General features: G+C 44.7%; 1 protein-coding gene across 1 annotated transcript in view; it reads right to left on the reverse strand.

Moving 5' to 3' along the window:
* SFXN5 (sideroflexin 5) overlaps window positions 1-18,658 on the reverse strand; it is a 354,774-nt gene that overhangs the window by 17,628 nt on the left and 318,488 nt on the right. The gene's annotated exons all lie outside the window — the stretch shown is intronic.

The raw sequence follows: 18,658 nt of genomic DNA on the forward strand, positions 1-18,658 counted from the left end.
GGGTTTCCTCTTTGATACTTTCCTTGGCATGTGGCACACCTATATTAGTTCTATTTATCAGATCCCCTTCTTTATAGCATCATGAAGGGCATTTTTTCTCAACACTTCAAATGGCCCCATGACATGCAGACTACAAGGAACCTTTTTTTAACCCAACAGCAGAGTTTTACACTGAAGCAAACAGACATAATTACCTGTAAAGAACAATAGAGCATTAGACGCAATAAGCAATATGAAACAATTACCAGTGTATTACGTATGAAGGAGCAGACGTGTGAAATGGAGCAGTGCATTTATTTTTTACAGATGGGTTTAATTCTAATGTATTTTGTATAATTTATGTAAAATGCATACATAAGTGTGCTATTAGCATCGGAGGAGCATAGAGATGTGACTCATCAGGAACTGCAGGAAAAAAATATTATTTTGACAAGGTGAAAATTAGATATAAACCTGTGAAACATCGGCACATTGCTAATGGCCCCTTGCTGGCTTGTCTGTTTATTTACCAATTTGATTTCTGATGCTTCTTGTTTACATGTGGATGCCTTGATAACAGACAAGGAGAGACAGTTTATGGATAGGCTGATGTAAAGACAGCCAGTCCATTGAGAGCTAGGCCATTGCCAGCCTGAGGAGAGGCATAGAGAGCCAGTCCATTGAGAGCTAGGCCATTGCCAGCCTGAGGAGAGGCATAGAGAGCCAGTCCACTGAGAGCTAGGCCATTGCCAGCCTGAGGAGTGGCATAGAGAGCCAGTCCTTTCACTGTCCGAGGAGAGGTAGAGAGCCAATCCATGAACTATCTAATGGACAGTAGAAAGAGGGCCCAATTCATGGACTATCTGATGAGAGGTAGAGAGATCCAGTCTATGGACAGACGGAGGAGAGGTAGGGAGACCCAATCCATGAAGAGTCAGATGACAGACAGAAAGAGAAAGTTCTTGGACAGACTAATGAGAAGTAAAGAGGGCCAATCCATGGAAAGTCAAGTGAGAGGTAGAGAGAGCCAGACCATGAACAATCTAATGAGAGGTAGAGAGATTCAGTCTATGGACAGGCTGAGGAGAGTCGGAGAGACCCAGTCCATGAAGAGTCAGATGACAGACAGAAAGAGCAAGTCCTTAGACAGATGAGAAGTAGAGAGCTAGCCCATAGACAGTCTGATAAGAGGTAGAGGGAGCTCGTCCATGGAGTATCTGATGAGAAGTAAAGAGAGCTAGTCCATAGCCAGTCTGAAGAGAGGTAGACAGAGCCAGTCCATGTCCAGTCTGAAGAGAGGTAGACAGAGCCAGTCCATGTCCAGTCTGAAGAGAGGTAGACAGAGACAGTCCATGTCCAGTCTGAAGAGAGGTAGACAGAGACAGTCCATGTCCAGTCTGAAGAGAGGTAGACAGAGACAGTCCATGTCCAGTCTGAAGAGAGGTAGACAGAGACAGTCCATGTCCAGTCTGAAGAGAGGTAGACAGAGACAGTCCATGTCCAGTCTGAAGAGAGGTAGACAGAGACAGTCCATGTCCAGTCTGAAGAGAGGTAGACAGAGACAGTCCATGTCCAGTCTGAAGAGAGGTAGACAGAGACAGTCCATGTCCAGTCTGAAGAGAGGTAGACAGAGACAGTCCATGTCCAGTCTGAAGAGAAGTAGACAGAGACCGTCCATGTCCAGTCTGAAGAGAGAGAGAGAGACAGTCCATAGCCAGTCTGAAGAAAGGTACTGAGAGCCAGTCAATGTCCAGTCTGAAGAAAGGTACCGAGAGCCAGTCAATGTCCAGTCTGAAGAAAGGTACCGAGAGCCAGTTCATGCCCAGTCTGAAGAGAGGTAGACAAAGACAGTCCATGTCCAGTCTGAAGAGAGGTAGACAGAGACAGTCCATGCCCAGTCTGAAGAGAGGTAGACAGAGACAGTCCATGCCCAGTCTGAAGAGAGGTAGACAGAGACAGTCCATGCCCAGTCTGAAGAGAGGTAGACAGAGACAGTCCATGTCCAGTCTGAAGAGAGGTAGACAGAGACAGTCCATGTCCAGTCTGAAGAGAGGTAGACAGACACAGTCCATGTCCAGTCTGAAGAGAGGTAGACAGACACAGTCCATGTCCAGTCTGAAGAGAGGTAGACAGAGACCGTCCATGCCCAGTCTAAAGAGAGGTAGAAAGACAGTCCATGCCCAGTCTGAAGAGAGGTAGACAGACAGTCCATGCCCAGTCTGAAGAGAGGTAGACAGAGACCGTCCATGCCGAGTCTAAAGAGAGGTAGAAAGACAGTCCATGCCCAGTCTGAAGAGAGGTAGACAGACAGTCCATGCCCAGTCTGAAGAGAGGTAGACAGAGACAGTCCATGTCCAGTCTGAAGAGAGGATGCCAGAGACAGTCCATGGATAGACTGATGAGAGGTAGAAAGACAGAGTTTTTGTCTTTTACATATATACCTAAACAAATAAAAAACAAACTCTAGATGTCCTTCAAACGAGTTGGATCATTGGCTTATCTTCGGGACATACTAAAACATTTAATGTGAAAATGGCTTAATGTAGCTTAACAAGCAAAAAAGTGCCTAAACCTCAATCAATTGCCCCGTAACTTTGCACAGCCCAAGACCTCGACATTTCAACCCTATCCTATAAGTTTTGTGTGATTTGGTGTTCCACAAGGCAAACTAGGGACATTAAGCTTGTTTTTTCGGGAGCTTAATGTGGCTTAACGTACAAAAAAGACCTTAAATGTTAACCAATTTCCCCCAAACTTCACACAATAGAAGACTATATCCATGCCAACATATTCTGAAAATTTCAGCTCAATTGGTTTATCACACCAAAAGTTATTCACATTAAGCTATATTTTACAATACCAAAACATTTAATGTGAAATTGGCTTAATGTAGCTTAACGAGCAATAACGTGCCTTAACCTTAATCAATTGCCCTGAAACTTTGCACAGCTTAAGATCTCAACATTCCAAACCTATCCTAAGCGTTTTGTGCGATTTGGTGTTCCTCAAGCCAAACTAGGGACAATAAACTTGTTTTTTTGAGAGCTTAACGTACAAAAAAAAACTTAAATGTTAACCAATTTCCCCAAAACTTCACCCTATAGAAGGTGCTATCTATGCCAACATATTCTGAAAATTTCAGCTCATTTGGTTAATCACACCAAAAGTTATTCACATTAAGCCAATTTTACATTTAATGTGAAATTGGCTTATTGTAGCTTAACGAGCAAAAAAGTGCCTAAACCTCCATAAATTGCCCTGAAACTTTGTACAGCATAACATCTCGACATTCCAAACCTATCCTATAAGTTTTGTGCGATTTGGTGTTCCACAAGGCAAACTAGGGACATTAAGCTTGTTTTTTGGGGAGCTTAATGTGGCTTAACGTACAAAAAAGACCTTAAATGTTAACCAATTTCCCCAAAACTTCACACCATAGAAGGATCTATCCATGCCAACACATTCTGAAAATTTCAGCTCATTTGGTTAATCACACCAAAAGTTATTCACATTAAGCCAATTTTACATTTAATGTGAAATTGGCTAAAAGTAGCTTAATGTAGCTTAACGAGCAAAAAAGTGCCTAAACCTCAATCAATTGCCCAGCATAACATCTCGACATTCCAAACCTATCCTATAAGTTTTGTGCAATTTGGTGTTCCACAAGGCAAACTAGGGACATTAAAGCGGGAGTTCACCCATTTGTAAAAAAAAAAAATTTCTCCCCTTAGCTTCCTGCTCGTTTTTACTAGGGGAATCGGCTATTTATTTTAAAATATGAGCAGTACTTACCCGTTTTCGAGCTGCATCTTCTTCCGTCGCTTCCGGGTATGGGTCTTCGGGAGCGGGCGTTCCTTCTTGATTGACAGCCTTCCAAGAGGCTTCCGACGGTCGCATCCATCGCGTCACTCGTAGCCGAAAGAAGCCGAACGTCGGTGCGGCTCTATACTGCGCCTGCGCACCGACGTTCGGCTTCTTTCGGAAAATCGTGACGCGATGGATGCGACCGTCGGAAGCCTCTCGGAAGACTGTCAATCAAGAAGGAACGCCCATTCCCGAAGCCCATACCCGGAAGCGACAGAGAGGATGCAGCTCGTAAACGGGTAAGTACTGCACATATTTTAAAATAAATAGCCGATTCCCCTAGTAAAAACGAGCAGGACTCTAAGGGGGAAAAGTGCCCTCTAAGGGTGAACCCCCGCTTTAAGCTTGTTTTTTGGGGAGCTTAATGTGGCTTAACGTACAAAAAAGACCTTAAATGTTAACCAATTTCACCAAAACTTCACACCATAGAAGGATCTATCCATGCCAACACATTCTGAAAATTTCAGCTCATTTGGTTAATCACACCAAAAGTTATTCACATTAAGCTATATTTTGCCCTTCATGTCTCAGTGCCAAACAATTCAGCAGCTGTCAAAATAAATAAAAAAAGAAGCAGGCTGGCAAAGTTTATCAACAAACACTACACAGAAAGTTACATTGAAACATTGTATCAATTGTAATGCTCTGTGTTCTGAATATATATAGGGATGAACTTTGATTTGCAGGTGAAGAGAGTTAAAGCAACCACAACCAATTAAACGTTCCTCTGTTGAACCCCTTATTAACTCTTTAGTTTTCTCTAATCAGCACTGATTAACTCTATATTCTCCTTCTCTCTTCAATTGTAATTTTCCTGGTGATTTTTTTATTTTCTATTTTATTTATCTAATAATCTTTTTTTTTTGTTTTTTGTTTGCTTTGCTTATTAATATTTTTTTTACAACTTTTTACATATATTTACTGCTGAAAAAATGCCTTTTGTTTAGTTTTATTACTTTAAATTGTCTAAGGATTACAAAAAAAAAAAAAATTGTTGTAGGACAATATTCACAGAAAGAAAGCCTTGTTTGACCTTAAATAAAAATTGTATGTATTACGGTGTTATCTTAAAGCGGAGTTACACATAAAAATTGAATTTCTATTTTTCGGAATCCTCCCCCACTCTGTGTCACATTTGACACCTTTCAGGGGGAGGGGGAAGCTGATACCTGTCTAATACAGGTATTTTGCTCCCACTCCTGGACATAGATAGCTGCAGTAGCCGCGGATATCTACGCCATGTACGGCGCCTCCTCCGTCCCCCACTGTCTTCTGGGAGGCACACGAGTCCCAGAAGACAGCAGGGACCAGTGGGATCGCGCTGAGCGACTCGAGCTTGCGCAGTAAAGAGCCAGGCTGTGAAGCTGCAAGGCTTTACTTCCTGATTCCCTTACCGAAGATGGAGGCGCCTCCACCCGAGAGCCAAGTGACAGATGGAGGAGAGAGAGGGGGCAGGGCCAAACCATGGCTCTGTGTTAAAATGGACACACAAAGCTGCGGCTCGGCTCGAGTGTCCCATAGCATGCTGCTTGCTGTGGGGGCAGTTGGCAGGAGGGAGCGCCCAGGAGTGCCAGGGAGGGAACTGAGAAGAGGAGGATCAGAACTGTGAAAAAAACACTGTACAGAGGAGGTACAGTATCTCACAAAAGTAAGTACATCCCTCACATTTTTGTAAATAGTTTATCTTTTCATGTGACAACACTGAAGAAATGTCCTTTAACCCTCCTGGCGGTATCCCCGAGCGTGACTCGGGGTTGATTTTTTCTACCAAAATCGGTAACCCCGAGTCACGCTCGGGGTAGATATGCAGAGCCTGCAGCGTGCGCTGGCTTACCTTGTCCTGGATCCAGCAATGTCACCGCGCTGTGTGAGCGAGCGGGACCTCGCTCGATTCACACAGCGTCCTCCTGTGCCGTCGATCTCCGTTCCCTGCGACGTTACGACGAACGGGAGCGGAGATCGGCACCAAATTCAAAAAAGTAAACAAACACTATACACACAGTATACTGTAATCTTATAGATTACAGTACTGTATGTAAAAATACACACCCCCCTTGTCCCTAGTGGTCTGCCCAGTGTGCTGCATGTACTTTTATATAATAAAAACCTTTTTTTCTGCCTGAAAACTGTAGATTCTCCATAGCAACCAAAAGTGTCCCTTTATGTCAAAAATGGTTTTAGATCAGCTAAAAAACAGCGATAATAAATTATAATCACTTGCAGAATTGTGCGATAGCGATTTGCGGGGAAATGCGTCATAAAAAAAAAAAATAATGACAGCGACAATTCTGCAACTGAGCAAATTTCAGTGATTTTGAGTTGATTACATTATTGAATAATTTTTATTTTAATTATATTATTACTTGCTATAATTATTTATAATTATTTATTATATTATAATTTAAAATTTTGTTTTTAAAAAAATGTCATACCCGGGATGCCTATTAGACTCTTGTTTGGTCAGATTTAAGTGAGTTATTCCTAAAAATCACAGGCCTACAGTATAAAACGCCAAATTTCCTTGCAAATAATTGTACCGCTTTCAGCATGTTTTTTCAGAAAGAATCATACCGCCAGGGAGGTTAAGAGCCATAGCAGGCGTGTGCCCACTGCACGGTGAGGGACCCAATGAGCAAGGCCAGCAGGCGCGTTCGCCACCGCAACCAGCAATTGCAGGCATGAGAGACAGGATGGGGATTTGTGTGTGTAAACACACACATCTCTGTTCTGACAGGGGAGGAGAGACAGATTGTCTATTCCTACTAAGGAGAAACAAAGATCTGACTCCCCTTCTTGTCATTCCCATCCCCTCACAGTTAGAAACACACTAATGACACATTTAACCCCTTGATAGCCCCCCAGTGTTAACCCCTTCCCTGCCAGTGACATTTGCACAGTAATTAGAGCATTTTTATAGCACTGATCACTTTATAAATGTCAATGGTCCCAGAAAAGTGTCAAAAGTGTCCAATCTGTCTGCCATAATGTTGCAGTCCCGTTAAAAAAAATCGCAGCTCACTGACATTACTAGTAAAAAATAAATAAATAATAAAAATTCCATAAAAATGCCATAAATCTATTCCCTATTTTGTAAACGCTGTAACTTTTGCCCAAACCAAACAATATAAGCTTATTGCTATATTTTTTTTTACCAAAAATATGTATAAGAATACATATTGGCCTAAACTCATGAAGAAATTGTTTATAAAACATTTTTTGGGGATATTTATTTTAGCAAAAAGTAAAAAAAGTAAATTTTTTTCAAAATTATCGCTCTTTTTTTGTTTATAGCGCAAAAAAATAAAACCGCAGTGATGAGCAAATACCACCAAAATAAAGATCTATTTGTGGGATAAAAGGACGTCAATTTTGTTTGGGTACAACATCACACGACCATGCAGTTGTCAGTTATATCGACGCAGTCTAGTATCGCAAAAAATGGCCTGGCCAATAGGGAGGCAAATCCTTCCGGGGCAGAAGTGGTTAATCAATAGCTTTGAAACTTTGCACAACCAAAGTTTTAATCTTCCCAACCCTACCCTGAAAGTTTTATGGATTTTGGTTTCCCACAAGGGAAATGATTGACATTTAGCTTAACCACTTCCATACCGGGCCTATTCTGGCACTTCTCTCCTTTATGTAAAAATCTAGGGTTGTCCCGATACCACTTTTTTAGGACTGAGTACGAGTACCGATACTTTTTTTCAAGTAGTCGCCGATACCGAATACCGATACTTTTTTTAAAATGTGTCCCCAAATGCAGCGATGTCCCCCCACAGATGCAGCCATGTATCCCCCCATCCAGCCATTGTCTCCCCCCCATCCAGCCATTGTCTCCCCCCCATCCAGCCATTGTCTCCCCCCATGCAGCAATGTATCCCCCCATCCAGCCATTGTCTCCCCCCATGCAGCCATGTATCCCCCCATCCAGCCATTGTCTCCCCCCATCCAGCCATTGTCTCCCCCCATCCAGCCATTGTCTCCCCCCATCCAGCCATTGTCACCCCCCATCCAGCCATGTATCCCCCCATCCAGCCATTGTCACCCCCCATCCAGCCATTGTCTCCCCCCATCCAGCCATTGTCACCCCCCATGCAGCCATTGTCACCCCCCATGCAGCCATTGTCACCCCCCATGCAGCCATTGTCTCCCCCCATCCAGCCATTGTCACCCCCCATGCAGCCATTGTCACCCCCCATGCAGCCATTGTCACCCCCCATGCAGGCATTGTCACCCCCATGCAGCCATTGTCACCCCCCATGCAGCAATGTATCCCCCCATCCAGCCATTGTCACCCCCCATCCAGCCATGTGTGTCTCCCCCCATCCAGCCGTGTGTGTCTCCCCCCATCCAGCCGTGTGTGTCTCCCCCCATCCAGCCGTGTGTGTCTCCCCCCATCCAGCCGTGTGTGTCTCCCCCCATCCAGCCGTGTGTGTCTCCCCCATCCAGCCGTGTGTGTCTCCCCCCATCCAGCCATGTGTGTCTCCCCCCATCCAGCCATGTGTGTCTCCCCCCATCCAGCCATGTGTGTCTCCCCCCATCCAGCCATGTGTGTCTCCCCCCATCCAGCCATGTGTGTCTCCCCCCATCCAGCCATGTGTGTCTCCCCCCATCCAGCCATGTGTCCCCCCCCATATGCAGCCATATGTGTCTCCCCCCATCCAGCCGTGTGTCTCCCCCCATCCAGCCATGTGTCCCCCCCATATGCAGCCATGTGTGTCTCCCCCCATCCAGCCATGTGTCCCCCCCATATGCAGCCATGGCCCGCGGCGCTTACCTGCTACCGCCGACTGTGTAAAGTACTACGGCCGGCCAGGAACATTACAGCTTTGAATAGCTTTGTAATGATTGGCGCCACGCTGCGTGTATAGACACTCCCCCTCGCTCGGGATTGGACAGTTCACCCGAGCAAGGGGGAGTGTCTATGCGTGGTGCAAATCATTACAGCTATTCAAAGCTGTAATGTTCCCGCCCGTATTACACAGTCAGCGGCGTAACGGCGGCGGATCGCAGCGGCGAATTGCTTCTCCGGTGGCGGCGGCGGTCGGCGGCGGAGGCGCGGCGCGGGGGGGGTTAAGTATTCTATTTGTGTATCGGGGCGGGGTATCGGCGTCTGACTACCGCCGAAAAAACTCGGAATCGGTCCCGATACCGATACTAGTATCGGTATCGGGACAACCCTATAAAAATCATATTTTTTTTTGCTAGAAAATTACACAGAACCCCCAAATATTATATATATATTTTTAGCAGACACCCTAGGGAATAAAGTGGCAGTCATTGCAACGTTTTGCCTCGCACGGTATTTGCGCAATAATTAAAAAATAACAAAACAGTAAAAGTTAGCCCAATTTTTTTAGACCCCCCCTACGATACAGACCCCCCCTACAAAACAGTCCCACCTACAAAACAGACCTCCCCCCTACAAAACAACCCCCCCTACAGTGCAGACCCTCCCCCCTACAATACAGCCCCCATACAATACAGAGCCCCCCTACAATACAGCCCCCCCCTACAGTGCAGACCCCCCTACAACAGTGCAGACACCCCCCACTCAGACCCGTAATGCACCTCGCTCGGCTCAGATGATCAGTGCGCCACATGCTGCACACACAGCAATTGTAGACTACACGGAGGAGGGGGAGGAGGCGCGGCTTCACTCTGCTCGGCTGGGTGACTACGAGACAGTCACAGCCGAGACTTATCAGAGCCGCAGCACGGCCACGAGAGAAGGGGATCTTTGCGGCCGGGTCCCGGGTCTGCGGACGGGATGGGTATCACTCGGGTGCGGCTCGCACCCCCCCTGCAAAGATAGGCGGCTTCAGCCTGTTGTGTGTTACCTAGGCTGCCTCCCTGTCACCACGCCATGCTGCCCGCTGTCTCTGCCAAGTCTTCAGTCACGGAGGGGGGCGCCGACCTGACACCCCCTGGTGTGGCACGCCCCTCCCCGCCCCCGACTTAGTACGCCACTGCATTATGCTCTTTTTACACTAAGCCACATGTTTTAGGGTTGTAAAATGTGACTGACTTTTGGTGTGATTAACCAAATGAGCTGAAATTTCAGAATATGTTGGCATGGATAGAGCCTTCTATTGTGTGAAGTTTGGGGGAAATTGGTTACCATTTAAGTACGTTAAGCTCCCCAAAAAACGCTAGTTGTTGCTAGTTGCCTTGTGGAACACCAAATCGCTTGAAACTTTTTCAGGGCAATTGATTGAGGTTAAGGCACTCTTTTGCTCGTTAAGCCACATTAAGCTACATTAAGGCAATTTCACATTAAATGTTTTAGCATTGTAAAATATAGCTTAATGTAAATAACGTTTGGTGTGATTAACCAAATGAGCTGAAATTTTCTGAATATGTTGGTATGGATAGAGTCTTCTACTGTGTGAAGTTTGGGGGAAAATGGTTAACATTTAAGTTCTTTTTCGTACGTTAAGCCACATTAAGCTCCCAAAAAAACAAGCTTAATATCCCTAGTTTGCCTTGCGGGACATCAAATCACTGGAAACTTCTTGTATAGGGTTGGAAGGTCGAGATCTTGGGATGTGCACAGTTTCAGAGCAATTGATTGAGGCTAAGGCACTTATTTGCTCGTTAAGCTACATTAAGGCCCGGATTCATAAAGGAGTTACGTCGGCGTATCTCCAGATATGTCGTCGTAACTCCGAATGCGGGCCGTCGCATCTCGGCGCCTGATTCATAGAATCAGATAAGCCTCAATGTTGCCTAGATACGAGCGGCGTAAGTCTCCTACGCCGTCGTATCTTAGGGTGCATATTTACGCTGACCGCTAGAGGCGCTTCCATAGATTTCCGCATAGAATATGCAAATTAAATAGATACGCCGATTCAGAAACGTACGTCCGCCCGGCGCATTGATTTACGTCGTTTACGTTAGGCTTTTTCCGGCGTAAAGTTACCCCTGCTATATGAGGCGTAGCCAATGTTAAGTATGGACGTCGGGCCAGCGTTGAATTTTGCATTGTTTACGTCATTTGCGTAAGTTGTCCGTGAATGGGGCTGGGCATAGGTTACGTTCACGTCGACTAAGCATTGAGCGGGCGTAATTTACTTTGAAAATTTGACGTGACACTGAGCATGCGCGTGCATGCGCCGTTCGATAAGAGCGTCATTTACGTGGGGTCACGAAACATTTAAATACAACACGCCCCCTACCAGTCTAGTTTGAATTAGGCGGGCTTACGCCGTGTCAGATACACTACGCCGCCGTAACTTAGAGCGCAAGTTGTTTCAAAATACGGGACGTGCCGCTCTAAGTTACGGCGGCGTAGTGTATCTGAGATACGCTATGCCCGCCTAAAGATAGGCAGATCTTTCTGAATCCGGGCCTAAATGTTTTAGCATTGTAAAATATAGCTTAATGTGAATAACTTTTGGTGTGATTAACCAAATGAGCTGAATTTTTCTGAATATGTTGGCATGGATAGAGCCTTCTATTGTGTGAAGTTTGGGGAAAATTGGTTAACATTTAAGGTCTTTTCTGTACGTTAAGCTCCCAAAAAAACAAGCTTAATGTCCCTAGTTTGCCTTGTGAAACACCAAATCGCACGAAACGCATAGGATAGGTTTGGGATGTTGAGATCTTAAGTTGTGCAAAGTTTCAGGGCAATTGATTGAGGTTTAGGCACTTTATTGCTCGTTAAGCTACATTAAGCCAATTTCACATTAAATGTTTTAGCATTGTAAAATATAGCTTAATGTGAATAACTTTTGGTGTGATTAACCAAATTAGCTGAAATTTTCAGAATATGTTGGCATGGATAGAGTCTTCTATTGTGTGAAGTTTGGGGGACATTGGTTAACATTTAAGGTCTTTTCTGTACGTTAAGCTCCCAAAAAAACAAGCTTAATGTCCCTAGTTTGCCTTGTGGAACACCAAATTGCACGAAACACATAGGATATGTTTGGTATGTTGAGATCTTTTGTTGTGCAAAGTTTCAGGGCAATTGGTTGAGGTTTAGGCACTTTATTGCTCGTTAAGCTACATTAAGCCAATTTCACATTAAATGTTTTAGTATTGTAAATTATAGCTTAATGTGAATAACTTTTGGTGTGATTAACCAAATAAGCTGAAATTTTTAGAATTTGTTGGCACAGATAGAGTCTTCTACTGTGTGAAGTTTGGTGGAAATTGGTTAACATTTAAGGTCTTTTTCGTACGTTAAGCCACATTAAACTCCCCAAAAAACAAGCTCAATGTCCCTAGTTTGCCTTGTAAGACACCGAATCACACAAAACGTCTTGGATAGGTTTGGGTAGTTAAGGTCCTAGGATGTGCAAAGTTTCAAGACAATTGATTGAGGTTAAGGTACATTATGGTACGTTAAGCTCTGTTTTAGCATTGTAAAATATAGCTTATTGTGCATAAATTTTGGTGTGATAACCCAAATGAGCTGAATTTTTCAGAATATGTTGACATGGATATGATCTTCTATTGTGTGAAGTTTGGGGGAGATTAGTTAACATTTAAGGTCTTTTTTGTACGTTAAGCTACATTAAGCTCCTAAAAAAAACAAGCTTAATGTCCCTAGTTTGCCTTGTGGAACACCAAATAGCACAAAACTTATAGGATAGGTTTGGGTAGTTGAGATCTTGGGCTGTGCAAAGTTTCAGGGCAATTGATTGAGGTTTAGGCACTTTATTACTTGTTAAGCTACATTAAGCCATTTTCACATTAAACGTTTTAGTATGTCCCCTTATCTTCTTTTCTGTAGAAAACAAGTTGCTGAAATTAAAGTGTAAAGTCTTTACTGCACACATGGTCAGAGAGTATGTGACTATGGGGTTGATTTACTACAACTGGAGAGTGCAAAATCTGGTGCAGCTCTGCATGGGAGCCAATCCGCTTCTAACTTAAGCTTTGACAATAAAACCTGGAAGCGGATTGGTGTCTATGCAGAGCTGCACCACATGTTGCACTCTCCAGTTTAAGTAAGGCGAAATTTGTGCGAAATTGGATGCGGGTTTCTCTGCATTAAATTTGTATGACGAACCTGTGCGGGCTGAGGGGATATAGTCAGTGGGACCGCACCCTGGGCGGGGCGGTTCGGCTTTAAACTTGTTAACTCTTTCTGCCTAGTCACTCCTAAAGGTAGGCTATTTCCCACGTTGTCAAGATTAAGGCTGTGTCCATCCATGAACGGAAGAGAAAAAGGATGTCAAGCTCCCCAGAGAAAACCCTGCCCAGCAGCTAGTTCAGAGAGCCTAGGAGGAGGGGGGGGGGGTAAGGCCCTTTACTCACCTCTCCAAGGATGCCCAGCTCTGTCTTCTTGCTAAAGCAAGGTAGTAGATACTTACCCTTACTGTGGGTTTATGCTGGAAGCATCCTGGACAGTGCATCTACCACATGGTAACAGAGGTGACTGTCGGTCAGGCTACTGCGACTCGGCCCTGCAGACCGGTTCTTATGCAAGCCCTGGAGCGTATTGCTCACCGGCCACCCGTAGAGCGACGGGCATGTCTTGGACGACCCAGCGCGCAGCTATGGTCGGTACATGCTCGATGGCCGAAACTGGGAAGAATACAAGGATCTGGGATCCAGCCTGTCGCCCAGTCGGCAGTTGATCGAAGATCGCAGGAAAAACATAAATAAATAAATAAAAAATCCCCAAAAATGTATTTGAATTAAAAGCCTCCAAGCCTTGGGCCTGAAGGAAGCCATGTCTTCTCCTAGCACTAGGCAGAAAAAAAACTGGATTGCTTGGTGCAGGCTGAGGGGATATAGTCAGTGGGACCACACCGTGGGTGGGGCGGTTCGGCTTTGAACTTGTTAACTCTTTCTGCCTAGTCACTCCTAAAAATAGGCTATTTCCCACGTTGTCAAGATTAAGGCTGTGTCCATCCATGAACGGAAGAGAAAAAGGACGTTAATTTTATTTTGGAGCCACGTCGCACGACCGCGCAATTGTCAGTTAATTCGACACAGTGCCAAATCGCAAAAAATGGCCTGGTCATTGGGCAGCCAAATCCTCCGGGGCTAAAGTGGTTAACTGAAGCTTTGAAAAAGAAAACAGCCTTTTATACAGCAGTCAAAAAAGAAGAATCTTTATACGTCAGAGATGCTTTGTCGGAAAACAAGAAATTACATATTCTTGCAATAAAGCTTTTACGGAAAATATCTCCATGCTGCAATCGCGTTTAGAAAAACAAGTTTTCTTTCTAGCTATTACAACAATACAGGGTGGAGTTCTTCTCGCACATTCACAATGAAATGACAATCAATAAAAAAAAAACAAAAAAACAGTGGTCTTGATATCTTCAGTTGTGCACAGGACTCTCAACTAAAAACACCACTTAAAAGGCTTAATTAGCAAAGTGTATTGCCGCGTACACGCGACCGTTTTTCGGGTTCTAAAAAATTACATTTTTAAGGGTCTAGAAAAAAAATGCTCTAGCAAAGCGCAGTGACGTACAACACGTACGACGTCACTATAAAGGGGAAATTCCATTCGGATGGCGCCACCCTTTGGGCTGCTTTTGCTGATTTAGTGTTAGTAAAAGACGATTCGCGCTTTTCAGTCTGTTACAGCGTGATTAATGTGCCATCTCCATTACGAACGGTAGTTTTACCAGAACGAACGCTCCCGTCTCATAACTTGCTTCTGAGAATGCACGTTTTTCTTACGTCGTTAACCACTTAAGGACCGCTGCACGACGATATACGTCGGCAGAATGGCATGGCTGGGCACATCAACGTATATGTACGTTGCTTTTTAAGCCCAGCAATGGGGTCGCGGGCGCGCGCCCGCGGCACGGTCCAAAGCTCCGTGATCGGTCCCCGGAGCTGAAGAACGGGGAGAGCCGTATGTAAACACAGCTTCCCCATTCTTCACTGTGGCGCCGTCATCGATCGTGTGTTCCCTTTTATAGGGGGACACAATCGATGACGTCACACCTACAGCCACACCCCCCTACAGTTGTAAATACATATTAGGTCACACATAACCCCTTCAGCGCCCCCTGTGGTTAACTCCCAAACTGCAACTGTCATTTTCACAGTAAACAACGCATTTTAAATGCATTTTTTGCTGTGAAAATGACAATGGTCCCAAAAATGTGTCAAAATTGTCCGAAGTGTCCGCCATAATGTCGCAGTCATGAAAAAAATCGCTGATCGCCGCCATTAGTAGTAAAAAAAAAAATAATAAAAATGCAATAAAACTATCCCCTATTTTGTAAACGCTATAAATTTTGCGCAAACCAACCGATAAATGCTTATTGCGATTTTTTTTTACCAAAAATAGGTAGAAGAATACGTATCGGCCTAAACTGAGGAAAACATTTTTTTTATATATTTTTGGGGGATATTTATTATAGCAAAAAGTAAAAAACATTGCATTTTTTTCAAAATTGTCGCTCTATTTCTGTTTATAGCGCAAAAAATAAAAACCGCAGAGGTGATCAAATACCACCAAAAGAAAGCTCTATTTGTGGGAAAAAAAGGACGCTAATTTTGTTTGGGAGCCACGTCACAGGACCGTGCAATTGTCAGTTAAAGCGACGCAGTGCCGATTTGCAAAAAGGGGCCAGGCCCTTTAGCTGCATTTTGGTCCGGGGCTTAAGTGGTTAAACCCCACACGACCATTTTTTACGACGTAAAAAACGTCAACGTTAAAAACGACGTGAAACATTAGACCATGTTCGAAATTTTTAATGGCCATTTTTTACATCGTGAAAAATGCTCTGGAGCCCACACACAATCGTTTTTAAGGACATAAAAAAAAAACGTCATTTTTTTTAGAACATGAAAAACGGTCGTGTGTACGCGGCATATGTGCTACTGCAGCTTGGTGAAGAACGCTCAATGCTTTTTTTAAAAATTTGAGGCCCTCACGTGTTTTTTTTTTTTTTTCACTCATATAGCGCTAAGTCTACAATAGTGCTAATGAATTAAATTAAATACATAATTATTATAAATATTCAGTGCGAAAACCTCATTCCCTTAACAATTAATAAAGTGTTCTCGTAAAAAAAAAAAAAAGTGGCAGAGCGTCAATCTTTACATAAAAAGTCAATTTGTGCTAAACATCAAAAATATGGTCTGCAAATAAGAACTTTTTTACCTTTTTGTACTGAGAAGAGTGGAATCTGGGAAGTTCACTGCACAGAGGAGAGGTGTTGGAAAGACACAGCAGAAAGAATCCACATAAGATTTTGTTACTTTGGTTTTTTACCACTTAAAGGGGTTGTAAAGGTACAATGGGCCAGATTCACGAACAATTACGGCGGCGTAACGTATCCCCTTTACGTTACTCCTCCGCAAGTTTTCGTCAGAAGTGCTTGATTCACAAAGCACTTGCGTGTAAACTTGCGGCGGCGTAGCGTAAAGCCGTCCGGCGCAAGCCCCCCTAATTCAAATGGGGCGTGTTCCATTTAAATTAGGCGCGTTCCCGCGCCGAACGTTCTGCGCATGCTCTGTTAGGAAATTTCCCGCCGTGCTTTGCGCGAAATTACGGCGCCCCGACGTGTTTTTTTTCCCTAAATAGCTTCCTTTACCTTAGTGCAGTCCTCCTTCACTTACCTCATCCTTCCATTTTGCTTGCCCCTCCACACTCCACACCAGGGAGAAAGCCTTGCATTACGGTGTGTAGTTACAGACAGAAGAACAGGAAGTGAGGGTTTCTCAGAAGAAATAAGGACATTTAAAAGCAAAATGGAAGGATGAGGTAAGTGAAGGAGGACTGCACTAAGGTAAAGGAAGCTATTTATGGTTAACCTGTTTTACCTTTACACAACCCCTTTAAGCCTCAAACCTCTTTTTCAGATGTGTTGTTTACAAGTTAAAAACTATTGTTTTTTTGCTAGAAAATTACTTGGAACCCCCAAACATTATACATTTTTTTTCTAACATCCTAGAGAATAAAATGGCGGTCATATACTTTTTGTCACACCGTATTTGTGCAGTGGTCTTACAAGTGCACTTTTTTTGGAAAAAATACACTGGGCTAGAATCAGGTAGATGCGCCCAGTATTACGGCGGCGCAGCGTAGCGTATCGTATTTACGCTGCGCCGCCGTAAGTTTGAGAGGCAAGTGCTGTATTCACAAAGCACTTGCCTCCTAACTTACTGCGGCGTATCGTAAATGGGGCCGGCGTAAGCGCGCGTCATTCAAATGATGTTAAGGGGGGCGTGTTTTATTTAAATTAGGTTGACCCTGCGTATTTTACATTTTTTACCCGTGTAAGTCCAATTTCTCAATCTTTGCAAACCAGTGTTTTCAAGAGGGGGCTGTCGTTTGCTTCCAGCAGGCAAGTATGCAAGCCTTAGTGGCATTAAGTAGATGTGGTAGGAGAGAACATTTATAATGTTTCAGTGACATAGGGCAGTGGTCATCAACCCTGTCCTGCAGGGCCCACTAACAGGCCAGATTTTATGTATTACCTTGGGGAGATGCAGTCTAGAATATTGCAATCACTGAGGAGCAAATGATATCACCTGTGATTTATTTCAGTTATCTTGCAAACCTGGCCTGTTAGTGGGCCCTGCAGGACAAGGTTGATGACCACTGACATAGGGGTCAAATAGAAGAGGAATGCAGCTGGATCATCAGACATCTGGACAGTGGCGGTGCATCCATAGAGGGCGCAGGAGCGCCGCCCCTCTCTCTCCTGCACCGCCACTGATCAATAATACATAGATTCATGCATTGCATGAATCCATGTATTGTTGCTGCTGCCCACTATTCAGATGGCCGGCCCCCTGGCGAGCGCCGGCCATCTGAATAACGACAGCTGATTGGCTTTGGAAGTGCCTATCAGAGCCGCCGGCTCTGATAGGCTTTCTGATTACAGCCCTCAGACTTTAATCGCTTCCAAATAGTTAACCAGGGGACGCACAAGGGGTGCGTTCCCTGGCTAACACTGACAGGCGTCTCAGCCAATCAGGTTCACCGGTAACCTGATTGGCTGAAGCATCATCGGGGGCAGGAGAAGACATTGAGGGACCGTGGAAGGAGAATGGCTGACCCCAGAAAGGTAAGTGCCGGACGGGGGTCAATCTGGCAGTATTTTACAGGGCACAGTGGCAACAATTGATGGGCACAGTGGTGACAATTGATGGGCACAGTGGCGACAATTGATGGGCACAGTGGCGACAATTGATGGCATGGCACAGTGGCTGCGTTTGATGGCACAGTGGCTGCGTTTGGCATGGCACCGTGGCGACAATTGATGGGTACAGTGGCGACTATTAATGGCACAGTGATGACAATTGATGGCACAGTGACAATTGATGGCATGGCACAGTAACGACAATTGATGGGCACAGTAACAATTGATGGGCACAGTGGCGATAAATTATGGCACAGTGGCTGCATTTGATGGCATGGCACAGTGGCGACAATTGATGGCATGGCACAGTGGCGACAATTGATGGCATGGCACAGTGGCGACAATTGATGGGCACAGTGGCGACAATTGATGGGCACAGTGGCGACAATTGATGGCATGGCACAGTGGCTGCGTTTGATGGGCACAGTGGCTGCGTTTGGGCACAGTGGTTGCGTTTGATGGGCACAGTGGCTGCGTTTGATGGGCACAGTGGCTGCATTTGATGGGCACAGTGGCTGCGTTTGATGGGCACAGTGGCTGCATTTGATGGGCACAGTGGCTGCGTTTGTTGGGCACAGTGGCTGCGTTTGATGGGCACAGTGATGCTGCAATTGTTTTTTTTTTTTTTCGTTTGTTTGCGCCTCCCCCAAAACATTTTGAGCACCAGCCGCCACTGCATCTGGATATCAATGAATTTAAAAATCCAGGGCCCCGGACGGCAACCCCCCTTTTTTTTATTTATT

Source organism: Rana temporaria, chromosome 1 (genome assembly GCF_905171775.1).
Source record: "Rana temporaria chromosome 1, aRanTem1.1, whole genome shotgun sequence".
Taxonomy (NCBI): domain Eukaryota; kingdom Metazoa; phylum Chordata; class Amphibia; order Anura; family Ranidae; genus Rana; species Rana temporaria.